The sequence below is a fragment of the Miscanthus floridulus genome, chromosome 2 (assembly GCF_019320115.1).
Source record: "Miscanthus floridulus cultivar M001 chromosome 2, ASM1932011v1, whole genome shotgun sequence".
In the NCBI taxonomy this organism is placed as follows: domain Eukaryota; kingdom Viridiplantae; phylum Streptophyta; class Magnoliopsida; order Poales; family Poaceae; genus Miscanthus; species Miscanthus floridulus.
Genome location: NC_089581.1, coordinates 26238581 through 26259348, shown reverse-complemented (window position 1 = coordinate 26259348; position 20768 = coordinate 26238581). Strand labels below are relative to the sequence as shown.

General features: G+C 42.7%; 1 pseudogene; it reads left to right on the top strand.

Moving 5' to 3' along the window:
- The first annotated feature begins 18786 nt into the window (after nucleotides 1-18786).
- On the top strand, nucleotides 18787-19245 carry LOC136540932 (secreted RxLR effector protein 161-like; annotated as a pseudogene).
- The last annotated feature ends 1523 nt before the right edge of the window (nucleotides 19246-20768 follow it).

Genomic DNA, 20768 nt, shown 5'->3' with positions numbered 1-20768 from the left:
CACACTAACTTGATAGGGCAAGATTTTAGAAAATTTTAGAAAAAAAAAATCATCACATTTGGAGTTAGTATGAGGGAGAAAGACTAGTTATAAATTTTACCCAGAGATTAAAAAGAAAAATCACAATTGTTCATGATGATCGATGATGAACAAGTGTGATTTCTCTTTTTAATGTGTGGCTGAAACTTGTAACTAGTTTTTCTCCCTCATACTAACTCCAAATGTGATGGTTTTTTTCCTAAAATTTTCTAAAATCATGCTCTATCATTTTAGTCTAGTCATCTATCTTTGTCATTAATTTTGAACAATTCAAATTTTGAATTTCAGAAAATGACAGCTCCAAACCTGATTTTCAAACACTAAATGATTTCAGTTGTAAAGGTGATGAATATAAAAGTTGTATAACTCGTCAAGATCTCCTACTTTTATTTTGGTCATTTCTTCATTTCATAAAGTGTTAAGTGATTTCATAAAGTTTTAGTAGTACTAGAGTGGATGTTCAAATAGATTCATCTGGATGTTGCAAAGGGTAGTCTCACACACATGCATAAATGTAGTCTCACACACATACAAAAATATGTAGTCTTACACACATACATAAATATACAATCTCACATGCATGCATAAATGAAGTCTTACAAACACACACTTACACAAACACTCCACGTTCAATAACTAGCTAGCCCGCTGTAACGACTTTCCCCTTGACACCTTTTCGTTCCCATGGCAATATGTCTTTGGGTATGTTCTTTTCCACAACACTGATCTTCTTAGAAAAGTCTATGAATAGCGGCATCTCATCGTAGTTATTGTAAGCTTCAACATCGTCCACGCCATCAACTCCAATAATGTGTTGTTTCCTAGAGGCAACCACGTGCTTTGTCTTTTTCTTCGGGGGGAGGTTACTTTGTGGGTCAGACATATAGAAAACTTGTGTGATACATGAAGCAAGCACCCAAGGGTCATCTTGGTAGCCTAAATTCTCGAGGTCCAGGACTCTCAATCCAATCTCGTTCAGTTGGTGTTGTTTGATCCAACGGCATCGAAATAGGGTCACCGTTATATCCCTTCCATAGTCAAGTTCCCATATCTCTTCAATGATGCCAAAGTATTGGATCTTTCGCCCCAATCCATCGAGAGCCTCTATTCGAATGCCGCTATTTTGGTTCACATATTTACTATCCTTTGCGTGGGTATAGTACGTATACCCATTGATGTCATAAGCATTCCAAGATGTCACTTGTCTCGATGGCCCCTCCACCAACCTACTGATGGTAATAGAGTCTATGGTTTCTCGAGGCGGTATGTTTTGGTCCTTCAACCATGTAGTTAGTCGTTGCTTGTGTTGTTTCATGACCCAATCATCCGAACGGCCATTTCTCTCTGCCATAATGATAGCCAAGTGTTCATCAATGTACAGTTGCATCAGTTGTGTACTCTACAAGACACTGTAATGCGCCCGACTCACCTCTTTGTAATCATGGTCGATGAACACTTTTCTACCACTGGTGTCCTTCCAAGCCAGCCTACCCTTGTGACGAGAATCGGGTTTACCAATCCCTTTCTATACTTTTAGGTACTCTTGACAACACTCGACAACTTCTTCAGTACTGTAACCCTCTATCATGGAGCCATCTAGGTATGCTCGATTATGCACATATCGACATAGAACTGACATGAACCACTCATAGGACCACATTTCATGCAAGTAGCAAGGGCCCAGCGCCTGTATATGATGAACCATGTGAATCATGAGATGTGGCATTATATCAAAAAAAAGCAGGAGGTAAACACATCTCCAGTTGGTTTTGTGTCTCCACCACAAATTCATGTAGGTCACTCAGCTCTTGCATGCCAATCGTCTTCTGTGAGATCTTCGAAAAGAAGTAGCACATGCGGGTGATGGCCATTTTCAAGAACTCTGGCTTTATAGCCCTGATTGCAATAGGTAGAAACACTGTCAGCATCACATGGCAATCGTGAGCCTTGTAGTGTGTTATTGATAAGTCCTTCACCGACACTAGCTTCTTCACATTTGCTGAAAACCCAGTCAGGACTTTGACCCCCCTCAGGAAAGTGCATATAGCTCTCTTCTCATCCGGTGTTAGGTTGAAGCACACTGTGGGCAAAGTGTATTTTCCATTAGCCTCAGGTACCGGGTGAAGCTGTGGCATCACATTTAGCTGCACCATGTCTTTTCGTGCTTTCAGACCATCATTTGACTTGCCTGTGTCCATCAAGGTAGCAATGAGACTCTCAAAGACATTCTTCTGCACGTGCATATCATCAATGGCATGGGGGACCTCCAAGTCTAGCCAATAAGGCAGATACTGAAAGAAGATCGATTGTTTCTTGAAAGGTACACCTTCGACAGGAGGTGTGCTTCTATCTCTGTTCATCCCATCCAGATTCTTCTTTTCATAGATGACACATATATTTTTCACCATTCTGTACATGTGTTCTCCGTTATGACGTCTCTTTGGAGGGGGTTCAATCTCTGGGGTGTTGTCATAAAATCTAAAGAACAATTTGTTGCGGTACTTGTGACTTGTCTTTAAGAAGCGTCGGTTCCTTAGGTAAACTATCTTCTTGGATGCATCCAGGTACACCCATGTAGTACCATCCAAGCAAACCAAGCATCTCACCTTCCCTTTTATCTGTCTAGACAAAGCAAACAGCGCGGGGTAATCATTGGTAGTAACAAATATTATTGCTCTACATATGAAGTCCTCCTTTTGGAACGCATCATACATCTGCTCCCCATGCCTCCATAGCCTCTCCATTTCTTGCATCAAAGGCTCGAGGAACACATCTATATCAATGACTGGTTGTTTAGGGCCAGAAATAAGAATAGTGAGGAGAAGGTACTTTATATGTGGGTGCTGCAGTTGTTTTATATGTGGGTCATTTCTAGGGGCGGCTGGTGATTAAGCTGCCCCTACAAATCAGAGGTATTTAATGGGGGCATTTGTAGGGGCGGCTCAATCACCAGCCACCCCTACAAATAGCAACACCGGGGGCGGCTGGTGAGTGAGCCGCCCCTACAAATCAGACCCATTTGTAGGGGCAGCTCGTATCACCAGCCGCCCCTGCTGTTTCATTTGTAGGGACGTCTGGTGTCTGGGCTCCCGAGCACACCACTGTAGGGATGGCTACATCACCAGCCGCCCCTATAAAAAATTTGTCCCGTTGCTAAAAATCATTTTTACATAGTGTTTGTGGCGTGTTGTAGTTCATTTTATGTGCCAAAGATGGCCAAACTTTTGGCAAGACCGGAACTTTGGTGCAACATGTTCTGGTTCCAAACTGAAAGTGCATTTGCCCCCTATGTGGGTTTTAGTGTATTGATAACATCCAAATTAGGGACTCATGAGATCTTAATGAGATACATTGCAGCTTTAGTCCCTTGAAAGTTTTAAAAAAGTTGATTTAAGATGAAATGGTATCCCTCAATTCTTCAAGTGCAAAAAGCGAACGAACCCAAAGTACTCTCCAAAGCCTTTTTGTTTTGTTTGGGGTTTAGGTATGTCATACTATAAAGAGGGATGCAAGTTTAGGGGGTCTGAGGAAGATAGAGTGCTCAAGCATAAAAATAAAATCAAAAGAGAGACATAAAATCACCTCACGAACACTTGGACATAGTTTATGGACTATTGGTAGTCGGAAGTCCCAATGTTTGGTGCCAGAAGTCCCAGCGCTTGCCGACTTAGCCGCAGCCCGCCTACGCACCTTTGCTTGTCGAAAGTCCCGACAGGAGTCAGGAGTTCCAGGTGCCGGAAGTCCCGATGCTTTGGGACTTAGTCGCCTGGCTCACCATGTCTGTCGAGAGTCCCAACGGAAGTCGGAAGTCATGGTAGTCGGAAGTCCTGGTGACCGTTAGGAGTTCCGATGATATGTGAACAAGCCTAGTGGACTATCTGCGTGGATAGTATTTTGCGTAGTGCCGAAAGTTCCATCGATCTGTGTCGAAACTTCCAACTTAGATCTAAATGGTTGGATTTATCTATGAGTATAAATAGCTCTCTCCTCTCTTCTAACAGCGACCCTATAGGTGCAGAAAGTGACCAACGAGTAAATATTTGTAGTTTTGCCGTACGTTGTGATCGGAGGTGGCCTAACACTCAGTGACACAGGGTTTATACTGGTTCATGCAACGTGCCCTACGTCCAGTTTGAGTCGGTCGGTAACTTTATTCCTGAGCCCAGGTGCTCGAAGTTTGCAGTGGGGTTACAAACGAGAAGGAGAAAGATGGGGGGGTACAAGAGGTCTAGTCAGACTCTGGTCGGAAGGGCTGAGAGTGACGGGAGCCCCGCTATGAGCTAAGTGTTCAAGCGTGTGCTTGTGGTTCGAATCTGGCGGTTCTATGGTTGTGAACTAGTGAACTTGATCGATCTGAATGAATCTACCTGATGGAAGAGAGCACATCCCCTTTTATAGATGAAGGGGATGTCCTTATAAGTGAGAGGGAAGGAGTATGTTTGCTGCTAAGTCTTGCTTCCCATGCCGGTGGGTACAAGATGATGGTAGGCGCCCACAATACTGTTGGATGTCAGATGCACATGGGAGGTTGTGTTGTCTTCTTCGGGTATGGCAGATGTCAATGCCTGCCACACTATTGATACCTAGAGGTATGCAAGGGGTTTTACCATGTTTGCCTGGTACGGTAAATGCCGGCGCCCACAACACTGTCGATGCCCAGAGGCATGTGGGGGAGCCTTACCGTATGGGAGTTAATGACGTCCACAATACTATAAGGGAAAATGTTGGCACCTACAACACTGCTTGGGTTCTGTCATGCCAGGAGGGTTGCAGGGTGCTGCCTGGCAGGTGCGTAGGGTATGGTCCTTGGTATTACGGTTTGACTTGTACATCCTGCCATACTTTCTTTGTCCATTCCCTAGTCCTTACCGAGCAGGCGTCCCCGGTCGGTTAGTCCCAGTCGGCTCTGAATGCGTCAGTTGGAGAAGAGTAGTGAGCAGGGGTTTAGTGCATCCCCAGTCGGAGACACGGGTCAGAGTCAGAAGTAGCGCTTTGGCTAGGCCTTCCGATCGGAGAGGCCATCCAGAGGTGGGCTGGAGATCGAAACAAGCGCTTCGGTCAGAGAGGTGGCCCGGAGTCAGAAAATGGGCGCCGTTCCTCCTTGGCCAGACCTTCCGGTCAATGATTGGATCGACCTTTTGGCCTATCATTTAGATACTTGGGCCAGCCCATGAGTTGCGCGTTGTCTACTTGGGCCGAGCCTTTGTTGGGAAGCCGGTCCGCGAGGGACCCTAGGTTTATGAACCCGACAGACCCACTCATTCATTACTCACCAACCTTTGTCTAAAACAGCTCCCGAGCATTCAAGGCACCCCTCTTCTCTCCCTTTTGCTCCAATCTTTGATTCCCCGAGGGTTTTGAGTGAAAGGAGAGTGGATTGAGTGAGAGAATCACTTTGACAAGCTTGAACACTTGATTTCTTTGTCAAGCCGGTTGGATTTGCATCTAGTACTATTGGGTTCTTGGAACCCTAGCCGACTAGGCGTCGCCCAAGAGCTTCCATCTTGTGGAAGAGCCTTGGGAAGATTGTATTACCCTCGATTTCTTAGTGGAAAGCTCAAGTAACCTTTGTGGTTGCTTTGAGAGAGGCAAGGAGGTGGAAGAGACTTCGACCTTTGTGGTCACCTCAACAATGAGTGGGGTTGTAAGATATCTATCACTCAAAGTTTATTTTAGCATTTAGTAGTGAAATTCTCGTAGGTGCTGGAACTCTCGGTTGTTTGCGTTGGAACTTCCAGCTATCAGAAGTTCTGGCCCAAACCATTGGGACTTTCGACTGTCACTGACATTTGACTTTGAGCTTATGCAGAAATTTTTAGATACGCCTATTCATCCCCATCTAGTCATTGTTTAGATCCTTTAAATTTGTATTAGAGCAAGGTCTTCTTTTAGCGCTTCACCACGTGAGAAGAAACAATGTTAGAGACCGACAAGATGCAATCCGACACCACCGAGATGGCCAAGAAGATAGTTGAAGAGTTGATGGCTGCTCAAGTCAAGTTCTTCCAAGATGAAATGAAGAAGATGCAAGATGAGATGAGCAAGATGAAGGAAGAATTGAGCAAGAAGGTTGATGATGCAATAAGTGGCAAGAATGATGCAACAAGTGGCAAAAATAAAGCAAACAAAGATGCCGCTAGTGATATTGGAGCCGGTGAGCATGCTCATGGAAAGGGAATATATTCAAATATGAACTTCAACTATGGACAACTCATCAAAGGTTCACCTCTACATACTCCTTTGGTCAACATTGGCAAGCCACCTCAATTTGATGAAACAAGATACACCGATTGGTCTTACAAGATGAAGATGCATCTCATTGCCACAAGACTTTGGAAAGTTGTGGATGTTAGTGTGATGATTCCTACTAATGAAGATACAGAGATAACTATGGAAGAAGTGTACAATCTCCATCAAAATGCACAAGCTGTATCATTGCTTGTGTCAAGCCTAGGTCCGGATGAATTTAGGAAGGTGAATGGAATGGAAAGTGCAAAGCAAATTTGGGATACTTTGAAAGTGTCATTTGAAGAAGATAAGAGTGTGAGAAAAGGCAACATTGAGTTACTTCATGGTGAATTGGAAAGATTTGTGTTCTTGCAAAATGAAACAACACAATTCATGTTTGATAGGCTTATGGCATTGGTCAATCGTATAAGAGCTCTTGGAAGCACCAAATGGGATGACAACAAGGTTGCTAGAAAGATGTTGAGAACCTATAGAGCCAAGAACAACATGCTAGCATCCATGATCATGGAAAGGCCTGGTTATAATGAGATGATACCCCAAGAAGTTCTTTCAAAACTCAAGCATCATGAGTATCTAGATGAAGATGCAATCAATGCTCACGATCAAAATCCTAATGCAATGGGATACAACAAGAGTGCAGCCCTTAAAGCAACCCAACAACATGAAGGTCAAGGTTCAAGTCAAGACAAGAAGAAGAAAGTGAAGGATAACTCCTCAAGTGAAGAAGAAGATTCCGATGTGGAGGTTGCATTTGTGATTATAAATCTTACAAAGTTTATAAAGAATAAGAGCAACTACAAGACCTATGGTGATGGAAATAAGAGGTACAAGAAGAGGTTTTGCTATGGAGTGGTCAAACTGGTCACTTCATAGCCAATTGCCCTAATGAGAAGAAGAAGCACAGGCATGACAAGGATAAAGACAAGAAGAACAAAGGCAAGAAGAGAGGCGAAGCTCATCTTGGTGAAGAGTGAGAGCCAAATGATAGTGACTCAAGTGATGATGAGAAGAAGAAGGGAGCCACAAACATTGCCATCCACCACTCTTCCTCATCGACCACAATCTTCCCGGACTTGACTTCACCACCAAAACTCTTCTCCAACCCATCTTCATCACCGAGGCTCTTCTCCAACCTCATCGACAATGACTACTATACTCCAACTTGCCTCATGGCTAAGGGGAAGAAGGTACATGTCTCACTCGATCCCTCTAGTGATGAGTATGATAGTTGTGACAAGAACATAGAAGAAATTAAAGCAACTATGATAAAGAAATTTAGTAAAAAGGCCTTCACTAAAATAAAAACGCTAATGAAGAAATTAGAGAAGATGGATAGATGCTTAAGGATGCAAGGAGATATAATCACTCAAGAGAGAGAAAAACTTTGCACTTGAAGCATCTATCACCAACAAAAAGATGAAGGTTGAGAAGTTAACCGTAGAATTACTTTTAGCCAATGACTCAATTGGGAAATTGACTAAGGAACATTCCTCGATTAATGATCAAGTAGCTAGCCTCAAGAATGAGAAGAGTAGAGCTCAAGAAAGCCTCACAAGCTTGGAAGAAAAATACCAAAATCTTGAGCTAAACTTATGAGGACATCACTTCTTCAGAGGTACCCGTTGATCCTCCAACCGTCATGCAAGGTCCAATGACCCGGGCTCGAAAGCGACAACTCAATTTAGAGGTGAGCTTGTTCTTAAGCGATACTTTTCATACTTTTGAGAATAGACTACTACCTAATGATGTTATCTTGCTTAGGAACATTGGAGAGGGTCATGAAGGACTTAGAGGAAGTGGTGGAGGTGATGATGACCAGCAAGGACGTCCAACACAAGCCGGAGGCCTAGTCCAACAAGAATTCGAGTCTGTCTTGGCCTCCAGGACCAGTCTGCCTTAAACTATCACCCAGGACGCATCTGGACTCCGTTTTCAATGATCCACCTATGGATGGAAAGATAATTTGATAAGGAAGCCAATAAAAGTGGTTTCACATCAAAAGCTCTTTGGAATCAATGGGAATCGTCGAAATAATTCAGTGTCCAGAATCTGCCAGGGTGCTGTGACACCTTCTTTTGGTCCATTGGACCGTGTATCATGTTTGGGCCCATTAGGGGGCACGTCCAGGGTAGGCGACGACCCTAAGACCTTTATAATCATACGCCGTAACCATCATTAGGTTTTGGGTTTTTCTTAGATTATTCTGTCAAGAACAGATTCGCCGTTCATCGGTTTGTGAGACCCCAACTTCATGAGATAATCTTTCATCTGCAATTTGGTTGTGTTCTTTCTTGTTCTTTCTTGTGTTCTTCATTGCGCAGGCAAGGATTAGCCTTCTTGGTGAGGTCAACCTGGTTCATGATTGATAATCAGAGGAGCTATGGTGCTAAGATTGAAGGGTTCGATCTTTTGATCTGAAGCCGGATCGGTGTGTCATTCTCCACCACAACGATAGTTACCATCACCTGACGGAAGATCAAGATCCCCGTCTCCATTAAGTGGTAATTAGAGCTAAGGTATACCATTAGGTTCACATTTATTCCCTAGTTTGAGTGTTTCGCATTCGTCCCATAGTCCAGTGCCATACTCGTTTTTCCTGTCCTAGAACCTTCCGCGCCATAGCCTTTGCATATTTCAGTTTCAGAGTCCGTCGTGTTGAGTTTGTGTCCTGGTCAAGGTCTTGTTGCTGGTTAGGTCGTGTTAGAGTCCAGTTCGTGTGTTTTCCCCCATTGTTTCCATCAAATCTTTGTTGTTATGACCAATTTTGCGCACATTGTTCCCGTTTTATCCTCTAATTCGGAGCCAATTCTTAAAACTGGTCTAGTTTTTGCATACAGACTCCGATTTCGACGTTCCATATATCAAAATCAATCAGAAAAAAATTTCGGATCTATCCATCCCCTGTGTTGTTGGGGTTCGAAATTTTTAGATTGGTCAAAAAGTGGTCACAAGATCCTCTTTTCGTGGTCCCAAGGTTTTTGTCGATTTTGAGCAAGTTTTCTGAATTTTCCACAGGCCACGTCTTACATTTGTTTGAGCTCATATTTTCTGTGGTTACTTCTTTTGTGCTCCTAAGTAAAGAAAAAATATCAAAAAAATAAAATAAAAAAGTTGAAATTTCCCAAAAAAACAACGACAGCCCAAAAAATAAAAAAAAAGAGGGGCAAAAGAGGAACAATATTTAGAGGAGCACATAGAGAAGACCAAAGTGAGCTGTGTTAGCGTGTGCTGTCTGGTTCCTTGTTTGGGTTGCTGTTTCCATCCACCATACTTATTTTTCACACACCTGTCACATTGCTATCCACCATACTTTGTCACACACCTGGTACTTGGAACATTTTAGACCAGCAACGAGAACAAGTACTTTGGACTATAATTCAGCATTACTTTCTGTTACTGACTTATATGCCAGATATACATATTACTTTTTGTGTGCCTTCCAAGCTCCACAAACTCTTCAGATCAGTATAGACAAAGGGCCTCGCAATCTCGGCACCACTGCCTCACAGGTATCACGAGCCAGCCACCGGTTGTACTGCCCACTGCTTGTGTTGGTAAGAACTTTGTAAGAGCTTGGTAAGACGCTTCTATTTGCTATGAAAAGTGACACCACTGCAACCACGTAGTCATTTGGTAGGGATAACTTTCACCTGTTTGTTCCTATTTTGTGTTTTCAATGGCAGGAGGTGAATAGACTGGAGATAACAATCCTAAGGGTTTCAGCGAGTGTGTCAGCCAAGAGCAACTGCAAGCTATTGTAGAGGATGCCCAAAAAAGGATGAATGAGGCCGTTAGGAAGGCCGTCACTGATGCACTCATTGAACTCAACATTGGCAATAGCATGGAGAGATTGGACAAGCGAATTTCCACGCTAACCGACAAGGTTACTGAGTTGGAAACCTTTGTGGCGGGCAACAACGACGTCTCCGACAGCAACACCGATGGTCAAGACATGGTGTATGATGCCAACGGGAACATAGGTCGAGCAGCTTTCCGACAAGAGAGATTACGACAATGTCTTTGTCGCAACACGACAGGTATGGGTGGTGTCCACCACCACCACCGTCAAGGTAATAATCACCATGTGCCTGATGATCCTTATGCTAAAATTAAGTTCACAATACCATCTTTTTTGAGTCATTATGATGCTGAGGGATATCTTGATTGGGAGATGACGGTAGAACAAAATATTAGTGCCCACCTTGTACCTGAGCAGCATAGAGTTAGACAAGCTACTAGTGAGTTTAAGGATTTTGCCATTATTTTGTGGAATGGGCTAGCTGCACAGAATTCTTTACCTGGTATGTGGGAAGAACTTAAGGTAGCTATGCGTGATCGTTTTGTTCCTCCTTCTTATCATAGAGACTTGCGTAAGAAATTGATGCGTTTAGAACAAGGAGATAAATCTATACAGGATTACTATGGTGAGCTCCAAAAGGGATTGATGTGTTGTAGTGTTGTGGAGGGAAACGAAGATGGCATTTGTCATTTTTATTTGGGTTTGAGGCGTGAGATTTAGGACATTGTTGATTATAAAGAATTTAACACTGTCGACCAGTTGTTTCAGTTTGCTATGCTTGCAGAAAAGGAATTGTAGGGGCATGAACAGCAGGGCAAGAGCAAGGTCAGCACCAGCACATACACGCCGCGCTCGGCACCATCTTCGGGGCTGACCAAGCCAACCACTTTTTGGGCACCCCCACTAGCAAGCAAGCGACCAGCAGCCTCTGGAGTTTCCGCTACACCTAAGGCACCTCCCGCATGACCTTCAGATTCAGGTAAAAATTCTTTGCAGGTGCCTACCAAGAGTTCCTCATCTGTTGCATCGACGTGACGCACTTCGAGTATTCAGTGCCACCGCTGCCATGGCATTGGCCATGTGCAGAAGGACTGCCCAAGTCAGCGGGCATATATTGCTATAGAAGATGGTTACATCAGCACCTCTGACATTGAGGATGAAGAAGACCAAGATGCTGATGAGGATGACGGTGAAGTCCTTGGTGACGAGGCCACAGCGTCCTATAGGAGCATCATTGTACAGTGGGTGCTCAGCTCACAAGTCCAGCAACCTAAGAAGCTACAACGCCATAACTTGTTCTATATTTTCTTCATCGTCAGTGACCGTCGAGCACGTGTCATTATTGATGGAGGTAGCTGCAACAATTTGGTGAGTTCAGATTTGGTCAAGAAGCTTGGCTTGACCACACATCCACACCCATGTCCATACCATATTTAGTGGCTAAATGATTCTGGTAAAGCAAAGGTAACACAAACTTGCATAGTTTCATTTTCCATTGGTTCTTATGTTGATTCTGTTGATTGTGATGTGGTACCTATGCAAGCTTGTTCACTCTTATTGGGTCATCCTTGGGAACATGATAATGATGCTACACACCATGGTAGAAGTAATAAATACACTTTTGTGCACAAAGGAAAGAAAATTACTTTGGTACCTTTGACCCCTGCTCAAATTGTACAAGCTGATAGAGAACGTGCTGCTAGTTTGAATGATGTTTAATCTAAAAATCAGCAAGTTGCTAATTCTATTTTCCCACCTAAAAAGGATAAGTCTACATCTATTTCTAAGGCTAAGGGGATTAAATTGAAAGGTGGTGTTATGCTTGCAACAAAATGTGACTTTGCTGAAATTTCTGATGATGATATTTGCTATGCTTTGGTATGCAAACGAGCTATGTTTTCGCTTGATGATATTGTTAGCTCGATACCTCCTGCTGTCACTAACCTTTTGCAGGAGTATGAGGACATTTTTCCAGCTGAGATACCCCCGGGGCTGCCACCTATGAGAGGGATAGAGCATCAAATCGATTTGATTCTAGGAGCAACCTTGCCCAATCGTGCTGCCTATCGAACCAATCCCGAGGAGACTAAGGAAATTCAGCGGCAAGTCCAAGACCTATTGGACCACGGGTATGTACGTGAAAGCCTTAGTCCTTGTGCCGTTCCTGTACTTTTGGTTCCTAAGAAAGATGGAACTTGGCGTATGTGTGTTGATTGTAGAGCCATCAATAATATTACAATTCGGTATCGTCATCCTATTCCTAGGCTAGACGACATGCTTGATGAGTTGTGTGGTTCTATAATTTTCACTAAGATTGACTTGCAAAGTGGCTACCACCAGATTAGAATGAAATTTGGAGATGAATGGAAAACTGCGTTTAAAACCAAATTCGGGTTGTATGAGTGGTTAGTTATGCCTTTTGGTTTGACAAATGCACCTAGCACTTTCATGCGCTTAATGAATGAGGTTTTAAGAGTTTTTATTGGTCATTTTGTGGTAGTTTACTTTGATGATATATTGATTTACAGCAAGTCTTTTGATGAACATATGGATCACTTACGTGCTGTTTTTAATGCTTTACGTGATGCATGTCTATTTGGTAACCTTGAGAAGTGCATCTTTTGCACGGATCGAATTTCTTTTCTTGGCTATGTTGTAACTCCATAGGGAATATATGTGGACGAGATGAAAATTGAAGCCATAAAGAGCTGGCTGGTTCCCTAAACCGTCACACAGGTGAGGAGTTTTCTTGGTCTTGTAGGATTCTACCGCCGCTTTGTCAAAGATTTTAGCACCATTGCTGCCCCATTGCATGAGTTGACGAAGAAAGGGGTGGTGTTTCATTGGGGAAAGGCACATGAGGAGTCCCTTGACACTTTAAAGGACAAGTTTACACATGCACCATTGCTGCAACTTTCAAATTTTGGTAAGACTTTTGAGCTAGAATGTGATCCTAGTGGAGTTGGCATTGGTGGTGTTTTGATGCAAGATGGTAAACCTGTTGCTTATTTTAGTGAAAAATTCCACGGTCCTGTTCTTAATTATTCCACGTATGATAAAGAATTGTATGCACTTGTTTGTTCTTTAGAGACATGGCGTCATTATTTATGGCCTAAAGAATTTGTTATTCATTCTGATCATGAATCGCTTAAGTATCTTCGCTCTCAAAATAATCTGAATCGTAGGCATGCTAAATGGGTTGAATTTTTTGAATCTTTTCCTTATGTTATCAAACACAAGAAAGGGAAGGATAATGTGATTGCTGATGCTTTGTCTACAAGATATACATTGTTGTCCCAACTTGATTGTCGGATTTTTGGTCTTCACTCAATAAAAGAACAATATGCGCTTGATCCCAATTTTAAGGATGTGTTGCTTAATTGTAGAGAGGGACGTACATGGAATAAGTTTATGATCAATGATGGGTTTTTGTTTAGATCTAACCGCCTATGCATTCTAGTTGATTCCATTCGTCTTTTGTTGTTGCAGGAGGCACATGGAGGCGGATTGATGGGACATTTTGGTGCCAAGAAGACGGAGGAGGTGCTGTCCACACACTTCTTTTGGCCAAGGATGAGGCGAGATGTAGAGCGGTACGTGGCTCGGTGTGCCACATGTCAAAAAGCTAAGTCGCGGTTGAATCCACATGGTTTGTATATGCCTCTTCATGTTCCTTCTACTCCTTGGGCTAATATATCTATGGATTTTGTGTTGGGTTTGACAAGGACTAAGAGAGGGAGGAATAGTATTTTTGTGGTGGTTGATCATTTTTCTAAGATGGCACATTTTATTCCTTGTTATAAGAGCGACGATGCTGTTCATATTGCTAACCTTTTCTTTTAAGAAATTGTTCGCTTGCATGGTATGCCTTCTACTATTGTTTCAGATCACGATGCAAAATTCTTGAGTCATTTTTGGCGCACGTTGTGGAATAAATTAGGGACCAAGCTGTTGTTTTCTACAACATGTCATCTCCAAACTGATGGGCAAACTAAGGTTGTGAATCGAACATTATCCACCATGTTGAGAGCCATTTTGAAGCGCAATTTAAAGATGTGGGAAGAGTGTTTGCCGCATGTGGAGTTTGCATATAACAGGGTGGAACATTCTACCACCAAGGTAAGTCCTTTTCAGGTAGTGTATGGTTTTAACCCCTGTGCTCCTATTGATCTTTTGCCTTTACCTACCACTGAGAGAATACATAGTGATGCTAGAGAGCGTGCTAATTTTATTCGTAAGTTGCACGAAACAACTAAAGCAAATATTGAAAGAATGAATGAAAAGTATAGAATTGCTGGTAGTAAAGGTAGAAAAGAGATTAAACTTGAACCGGATGATTTGGTTTGGTTACATTTGAGAAAAGATAGATTTCCTGAGCTGTGTAAGTCTAAATTAATGCCAAGAGCAGCTGGTCCTTATAAGATCATTGAGAAAATAAATAATAATGCCTACAAACTTGAATTGCCACCCGAGTTCGGGGTTAGTCCCACCTTTAACATTGCAGATTTGAAACCTTATTTGGGAGAAGAAGATGAGCTTGAGTCGAGGATGACTCCAATTCAAGAGGGGGAGGATGATGAGGACATCACTTCTTCAGAGGTACCCGTTGATCCTCCAACCGTCATGCAAGGTCCAATGACCCGGGCTCGAAAGCAACAACTCAATTTAGAGGTGAGCTCGTTCTTAAGCGATACTTTTCATACTTTTGAGAATAGACTACTACCTAATGATGTTATCTTACTTAGGAACATTGGAGAGGGTCACAAAGGACTTAGAGGAAGTGGTGGAGGTGATGATGACTAGCAAGGACGTCCAACACAAGCCGGAGGCCCAGTCCAACAAGAATTCAAGTCTGTCTCGGCCTCCAGGACCAGTCTGCCTTAAACTGTCACCTAGGACGCATCCAAACTCCATTTTCGATGATCCATATATGGATGGAAAGATAATTTGATAAGGAAGCCAATCAAAGTGGTTTCACGTTAAAAGCTCTTCGGAATCAACGGGAATCATCGAAACAAGTCAGCGTCCAGAATCTGCCAGGGTGCTGCGACACCTTCTTTTGGTGCATTGGACCGTGTATCGTGTTTGGGCCCATTAGGGGCACGTCCAGGGTAGGCGACGACCCTAAGACCTTTATAATCATATGCCACCACCATCATTAGGTTTTGAGTTTTGCTTAGATTATTCTGTCAAGAACAGTTTCGCCGTTCATCGGTTTGTGAGACCCCAACTTCGTGAGATAATCTTTCATCTGCAATTTGGTTGTGTTCTTTCTTGTTCTTGCTTGTGTTCTTCGTTATGCAGGCAAGGATTAGCCTTCTTGGCGAGGTCAACCTGGTCCATGACTTGGTTGATAACCAGAGGAGCTGTGGTGCTAAGATTATAGGGTTCGATCTTTCTATCTAAAGCCGGATCGGTGTGTCATTCTCTACCACAACGATAGTTACCATCACTTGACAGAAGATCGGGATCCCCGTCTCCATTATAAACTATAGTGCTCTTTGGGATAGCACTTCAACTTCTCCTAAGGCAACCAAAGACTCCAATGTCTCCACTAGTAATGGTTGTAAAAGATGCTATAAAATTGATGTGAATGCATATGCAACTAACCTTGTTGAGTTGGAGAAGAAAGACAAGGAGATTCATAGGTTGAAGATGATCTTGAAGAATGGGTGCAAGTGTCAAGAGCAATCCTACAAGACTATATACAAGTCATCAAGGCACCCATCAATCAAGGAAGGCATTGGCTACAATAGGTATGATGAAAAGGCCAATGGAAGAAACATGATCAATGGTGTGCCTTATGTGAAGTTCAACAAGGGCATTGCTCTTGATGAACTTATATGTAAGGCCAAAAAAGGTCTACATTCCCAAGATCCAACCTACAAGTGACAATACAATCAAGACAAAGCAATCCAAGGCCCCCAAGCCACAAGCACCACTTCCACGGTGCTATGCTAGTGACTATATGTGTTGTTGGGGGTAAGGATGGCAAGATTATAGTCAAGTATGTTGGTGCCTAAAAGAGGAAGGAGATTATGAGGAGTGTTTGGGTGTCCAAGTTTTATATGACTAACCCCCTAGGACCCAAATCCATTTAGGTACCTAAAACAAAAGCTTGATTTGTCTTTGTAGGAATATTCCTCCGGTGGAACAAGTTGGGTGATGGATAATGATTGCACCAATCATATGACCGAAGAGAAGGACATGTTCACATCATTCCAACCTAGTCATGACCAAAGTGGGAACATTGTGTTTGGTGACAATGGAAAAAGAAGTTCTCGGTTTAGGTAAAATTGCTATCTCAAATGATAATTCTATTTCCAATGTTTTACTTGTGAATTCATTAAGATATAATTTGTTGTCCATTTCGCAACTTTGTGAGATGGACTACAATTGTCTCTTTACGGATAAGGGTATGGAAGTCTATAGAAGGGAGGATTCCTCTATTGCATTTATAGGTCATTTAAAAGGGAAACTCTATCTAGTTGATTTCACATCAAATAGAGTAAATCCCTAGACTTGTTTAATGATAAAATCTAGCATGGGTTGGTTATGGCATCACTGACTTGCCCATGTTGGGATGAGGAACTTGGCCGAACTTCAAAAAGATGAATACATCCTTGGACTAACAAATGTTTTTTTGAGAAAGATAGTATTTGTAGCGCATGCCAAGCGGGAAAGCAAGTTGGAGCTAAACATCCCGTCAAGAATGTTGTGACAACCGAAAGGCCATTGGAATTGCTTCACATGGACATATTTGGACCCGTCGCTTATATAAGCCTTGGTGGTAACAAATATGGTTTCGTAATTGTTGATGATTATTCTCATCTCACTTGGGTATTCTTTTTTGCGTGACAAGAGTGAAGTACATGTCATCTTTAAGAAGTTTGCAAAAAGTGCCCAAAATGAGTTTGATGTCAAGATCAAGAGAGTTAGAAGTGATAATATGATGAAGTTCAAGAACACCAACATTGAAGAGTTCCTTGATGAAGAACGAATCAAGCATGAGTTTTTGGTTTCATACACTCCACAACAAAATGGTGTTGTGGAGAGAAAGAACCTAAAGCTCATTGAAGCTGCAAGAGCAATGTTGGATGAATACAAGACTCCAACCAACTATTGGGCTGAAGCAGTTAGCACGGCATGTCATGCTATCAACCGATTATATCTTCATAAGAAAAGGGACAAGACCATCTACGAACTTCTAACCAGTAAAAAGCCTAAGGTGCACTACTTTAGAGTTTTTGGACCCAAGTGTTTCATACTTAACAAGAAATCCAAAATCTCAAAGTTTGCACTAAAGGTTGATGAAGGTTTCATGCTTGGTTATGGTACTAATGAACATGGATATCGTGTTTTCAATAAAACCACTAGTTTGATTGAAATCACGGTAGATGTGACTTTTGATGAAACCGATGGCTCTCAAAAGGAGCAAGTCAATATTGAGATTGTAGGTAATGAAGAAGCTCTACATAAAGCCATCAAGAAGCTTACAATTGGTGAAGTAAAGCCTATTGAAGATGAAGATGATGACAATATTATGCATGTTGATCTTGAACCAACCACTCATCATGTTTCATCCAATGAACTTGGTGAAGCTTCCACAACAAGAAATGATCAAGATGGGAGATCAAATCTAAATACAAGGTCATTCTCATGAAGATGGTGTCAACAATAAGCAAGCTCAACCTCTACTCAACAATGAAGAAAGAAGTGAAGACAACCCTCCAATCGATCATGACCATGATGATGAAGATGATGGCCCCATCCAAAGATCTACTCAAGTGCCACATCCTAGAGTGCATCAATCCATTCAACGGGATCATCCCATTGATAACATATTGGGGAGCATCCGATGAGGGGTAATCACACATTCTCGTTTAGCAAATTTTTATGGACATTACTCGTTTGTTTCTCCTTTGGAACCTCATAGGGTGGAAGAGGAACTTGATGATCCAGATTGGGTGATAGCCATGCAAGAGGAGTTGAACAACTTCACTCTAAATGAAGTCTGGTCCTTAGTGGAAAGGCCCAAGCAAAATGTGATTGGAACCAAGTGGGTCTTCCGCAACAAGCAAGATGAGCATGGTGTGGTGACAAGGAACAAGGCAAGGATGGTGGCTCAAGGATTCACTCAAATTGAAGGCTTGGATTTTGGGGAAACCTATGCACCGGTGGCTAGGCTAGAATCGATTTGTATTCTACTTGCCTATGCCGCTCATCATGATTTCAAGCTATATCAAATGGACGTGAAGAGTGCATTTCACAATAGTCCCCTATCCAAGTTGGTGTATGTAGAGCAACCACCGGGCTTTAAAGACCCTAAGTATCCCAACCATGTCTACAAGCTCGATAAGGCGCTCTATGGGCTCAAACAAGCCCCTAGAGCTTGCTATGATTGTTTGAAGGATTTCCTGCTCAAACAAGGGTTTGAGATAGGAAAGGCCGATGCTACTTTATTTACTCACAAAGTCAATAATGATATCTTTGTTTGCCAAATATATGTCGATGACATAATATTTGGTAGTACTAATGTGGCTTTTTGTGAGGAATTTAGTATGATTATGACAAATAGGTTTGAGATGTCCATAATGGGAGAGTTAAAGTTCTTTCTTGGATTTCAAATCAAGCAACTCAAGGATGGTACGTTCATAAGTCAAACCAAGTACACCAACGACATGTTGAAGAAGTTTGACATGGATAAGGCCAAGCCCATCAAGACACCTATGCCAACCAATGGACATCTTGACCTTGATCAAGGAGGAAAGGACATCGATCAAAAGGTATATCACTCCATGATTGGATCCCTTCTTTACCTTTGTGCATCTAGGCCCGATATTATGCTTAGTGTGTGCATGTGTGCAAGATTTCAAGCTAATCCGAAAGAATGTCATTTGATGGCCATTAAGAGAATTTTTTGATATTTAGTGCACACTCCTAATTTTGGCTTGTGGTATCCTAAAGGCTCCACTTTTGAGTTACTTGGCTATTCCGATTCGGATTATGCCAGTTGTAAAGTAAACTGAAAGACTACCACTGGGACTTGTCAATTTATTAGTAGGTCTTTGGTATCTTGGAGCTCTAAGAAGCAAAACTCCATTGCTTTGTCCACCGCCGAAGCCAAGTATGTGGCGGCCGGTGCATGATGTGCCCAACTACTTTGGATGAAGCAAACTCTCAAAGACTTTGGTTGTGAGCTAACCAAGATTTCCCTTTTGTGTGACAACGAGAGTGCCATTAAGTTGGCAAACAACCCTATAAACCACTCTCGAACAAAGCACATAGATATCTGGCATCACTTTTTAAGAGACCACGAAGCCAAAGGAGATATCGCAATTCATCATGTGAGCACCAAAAAGCAACTAGTTGATGTCTTCATAAAGCTCCTAGATGAGTCAAGATTTTGTGCTTTGAGGAGTGAGCTAAATATCATTGATTCTTGTAACATGGCTTGATGTCTTGTACATAATTTGTATGATCTAGAAAGGAAAAAAGATTTGCTAAAGTTTTGTGTGACGCTTTCAAAATCTATTTTATAATTTTCCTATGTGGCTATTGCTTTGTGTTGGATGATTGAAATCTAGTCACATGTAAAAATGTTAGTGTCCATCATATCTTTGCCCCACATGGCGTTGTGAGTACAAGTTAGGATGTTTTCAGTCTTACTATGTCAGAAGTCCCGGCTCGAGCCGGAAGTCCCGACTCCGGACGAAACTCCCGACTCAGCGCTGGAAGTTTCGACACAGATCTAGGCAGCGCCTCTTTGACCACCTCTCGACCACGCCTTTGACCCAGGATTAGAAAACCGCTTTTGACTATGGCCTGACCCAGTAACCCTTCATTCACTGTCTCCCACCCACCCACCCCCATGCCACTCTCACGCCGTTGCCACATCGCCCTCGCACCGTCACCGTGCTGCACCCCTGCCCCGTTGGTGTTGCTGCTCGAGAGTTCATCCCCGGCCTTGGTGATGTGCCCGCTGTTGATCCTGCTAAGGAAGCTCTTGATCAAGAAGGAAGGACTATTGCTGAGGATGTGTGCACCATGACCCCGCCTTTCTGGTCCGAGCTATTTTGGGATCAGCCGGTTGCTTCCGTTCACCGGTCCTACTCCATCCATCTAGGAGCCTTAGCGCACCCCCAATCCCGCTAGTGGCTACACCCCGTACTTGATGGTGGATTATCATCGCCATGTGGCTGAGATTCATCGTCGGCGTGCCCAACCTCTCTATGATGATCCCAAGGATTTGAGGATTGAGTACAGGTTCTGGCAACCATTTCATTTTGACTTCTATCATCATTTGGTTTATCTCCGCTACATCAACAAGAGAGAGGCTCTAGTGGTTTAGATGAAGTCCATTGACACCTAAGAACTTGGTAAATTGCTTGGGTAGGAGCTTAAGCAGATGATCACTGACTTAAAGAGGATGGGGTTAGCACAGCAGATGGAGTTCCACAAGCCATGGAACAACGATATTATTTGTCAGTTCTATGCCTCCTACCACTTAGACACTCATGAAGATACCCATGTCATTCATTGGACCACTGAAGGGAAGCACTATAAGGTTGACTTTCCTACCTTTGCTTGCCTTCTTGGTTTGGATCGTAGGGATCGCTGCTCAACTACTATTGCTGAGATTTCCCCTCTTGCTATGGATGAATATCAGTACATGTATTTG